This window comes from Lithobates pipiens, unplaced genomic scaffold (genome assembly GCF_037356315.1).
Source record: "Lithobates pipiens isolate NorthernLeopardFrog02 unplaced genomic scaffold, aLitPip1_a1.2 Scaffold_22, whole genome shotgun sequence".
NCBI lineage: Eukaryota > Metazoa > Chordata > Amphibia > Anura > Ranidae > Lithobates > Lithobates pipiens.
The window spans coordinates 155458091-155461594 of NW_027507784.1; positions in this window are offsets into that span (position 1 = coordinate 155458091).

A 3504-nucleotide genomic window follows, 5' to 3' on the forward strand; every position below is an offset into this window, starting at 1 on the left:
TCCCCTAAATTCAATTACCAGGCCCTTCAGGTCTGGTATAGATATTAAGGGGAACCCCGTGTCAATTTTTTTTTAAAAATTGACGTGGGGGTCCCCCTAAAGACCCTTCAGGTCTGGTATGGATATTAAGGGGAACCCCGCATCAAATTAACCACTTAATAACCGCCCTATAGCCGAATGACGGCTTCAGGGCGGTTTCTTAAATCTGGGAGGCCGTCATATGACGTCCTCCCAGAATTCCGCTCTCGCAATGTTTACATTCCTTGTAATAGGAATAAAAGTGATCAAAAAATTTATTTTTGGGGAAAAAAATGTCAAACTAAAATAAATAAAGTAAAATGACCAATAAAATTTTAATTTTTTTTTAAAGCGCCCCTGTCCCCATGTGCTCGCATGCAGAAGCGAACGCATACGTAAGTCCCGCCCACATATGAAAACGGTGTTCAAACCACACATGTGAGGTATCGCTGCGAACGTTAGAGCGAGAGCAATAATTATAGCCCTAGACCTTCTCTGTAACTCAAAACATATAACCAGTAAAAAAAAAATTAAATCGTCGCCTATGGGGATTTTTAAGTAGCGACGTTTGGCGCCATTCCACGAGCCTGTGCAATTTTGAAGAGTGACATGTTGGGTATCGATTTACTCGGTGTAACTTCATCTTTCACATTATGCAAAAATTGGGCTAACTTTACTGTGTTTTTGTTTTTTTTAAGCACAAAACAGTTTTTTTCCCCAAAAAAAAGCATTCAAAAAATTGCTGCGCAAATACCGTGCGAGATAAAAAGTTGCAACAACCACCATTGTATTCTCCAGGGTGTTTGCTAAAAAAACATATATAATGTTTTGGGATTTGATGTAATTTTCTAGCAAATAAATGATGATTTTTACATGTAGGAGAGAAATGTCAGAATTGTCCTGGGTGCTCCAGAACGCCTGATGGCGCTCCCTGCATGTTGGGCCTCTGTATGTGGCCACACTGTGTAAAAGTCTCACACATGTGGTATCGCCGTACTCGGGAGTAATAGCAGAATGTGTTTTGGGGTGTAATTTGTGGTATGCATATGCTGTGTGAGAAATAAACTGATAATATGACAATTTTGTGAAAAAAAAAAAAGTAAAAAAAATCTTGATTTTGCAAAGAATTGTGGGAAAAAATGACAACTTCAAAAAACTCATCATGCCTTTTACTAAATACCTTGGAATGTCTTCTTTCCAAAAAGGGGTCATTTGGGGGGTATTTGTACTTTTCTGGCATGTTAGGGTCTCAAGAATTGAAATAGGCCGTCAGTACTTCAGGTGTGATCAATTTTCAGATATTGGCACCATAGCTTGTGGACTCTATAACTTTCACAAAGACCAAATAATATCCACCAATTTGTACTTATTTTTACCAAAGATATGTAGTGGTATAAATTTTGGCCAAAATTTATGAAGAAAAAATTACTAATCTGCTAAATTTTATAACAGAAATGAAGAAAAATTCATTTTTTTACAGAATTTTCTGTATTTTTTCTTTTATAGCACAAAAAATAAAAAAACCCAGCGGTGATTAAATACCACCAAAAGAAAGCTCAATTTGTGTGAAAAAAAGGACAAAAATTTCATATAGGTCCAGTGTTGCATGACTGAGTAATTGTCATTCAAAATGTGAGAGCACCGAAAGCTGAAAATTGGTCTGGTTATTAAGGGTGTTTAAGTGCCCAGTGGTCAAGTGGTTAAAAAATAAATTTGATGTGGGGTCCCCCTAAAAATCCATAGCAGACCCTTTATCCGAGCACGCAACCTGGCAGGCCTCAGGAAAAGAGGGGGGACGAGAGAGCGCTCCCCCCTGAACCGTACCAGGCCACATGCCCTCAACATTGGGAGGATGCTTTGGGGGTCTGTGACCCCTCAAAGCACCATGTCCCCATGTTGATGTGGAGAAGGGCCTCATCCCCACAACCCTGGACGGTGGTTGTGAGGGTCTGCAGGCGGGGGGCTTATCAGAATCTGGAAGCCCCCTTTAACAAGAGGACCCCCAGATCCCGGCCCCCCCCTGTTTGAAATGGTAAGGGGGTAAAAAATTACCCCTACCATTTCACAAAGAAAGTGTAAAAATGGTTAAATAAGACAAACACACTTTTGAAAAATTCCTTTATTAAAAAAAAAAAAAAAAAAAAAAAAGATTCCAGCGGTGGTAATCCTCTCTTGCTATTAAGCGACGGATGATCATCTCTCCGGGGTCCAGCGATTGCTGATCTTATCCAGTGACGGGTGATTTTCAGTCCAGCGCTGTCCATCCGTCTTCTGTCTCCACTGCGGAGACACTGCAGGGATCCCAGCGCTGACGTTTCTTATATTAGGAGGGCGGGGCCACCTGTCACCTGACCCCGCCCCCTCTGACGCTGATAAGGGAACCCATGGGGTTCCCCAGTGACGCATGGGTGACCCCGCCCCCCTCTGATGTAACGCTGCTGCCCTGGGCCCTGTCATTGTTGTGGGGCCCAAGGCAGTTGCCTCATACTTGCCAACTATCCTGGTTTAAATTCCCTTGTCCCTTGAGGTTTTAGTCCCGTGCTCTTTCCCAATATCTCAGTGTAAAGTGCTGCTACCCTGTGTTTACATGTACATTACCGGCATTTATATGTAAATAGATGCGGCATTCATATGTAAATAGGAGCGGCTGGCAGAATTGATATGTATATCATGCCCCCCTGAGGTCATATGCACAGTAATCATTAGCAACCAATCAACAAGCAGAAATCATGTGCTGTAACCTCTAGCAAATAATCAGTGAGCCGTAATGTGTGCTGTAACCTCTAGCAACCAGTCATTGAGCAGTAACGATACACTGTAACCTCTGGCAACCAATCGCAATAGCTGCCTGATCTGATTCAGTAAACGGATTTTGAGTCTAGCTACTAATTATTGTATGTCTCAGAGCAGGTGGAGAGCAAAACTGCATAGGGGGGGGGGGGGGGGGGGGGGCAAGAAAAGTTTTGCCCAGGGTCCAATCAATATTAAAGTTGGCCCTGATTATATAAATACAGTATATATACTGTATATACTGTACATAATTTAAATCTTTTTTTCATGTTTTGCATATGTATTGTACAATGTACATATGTATGTACTGTATATATCTTGGAGATTGGTGGTAAAGCATGAGGTGACATAATAGGTGTGTGCAGCCTATTGCATTAGTGTGTACACCCCAAAGCTCAAACACTTATGCCTTTCTTTGCAGCACCAGCACGGGGCAGTGAATGAATAGGAAGTGCTCTGTGCTGAGCAGCTTCCTGTTCATTCACAAACTAAAGCATAGTAAACACAGGTTACTATGCTTCAGTTGTAAATTAAAACACTGAGTGAGTGTGTTCACTGTTTTCATTTAGAAAAAGAAGGCACTGTTAAATGACATATTTATTAACCCCTTCCCCCACTCTTCATCCTGAAACATTCCCTGCAGCAGCCGAGGGGAGAGGAACCAGCAACACTGCGGGGTGGAGTGTCGGGGGAAAC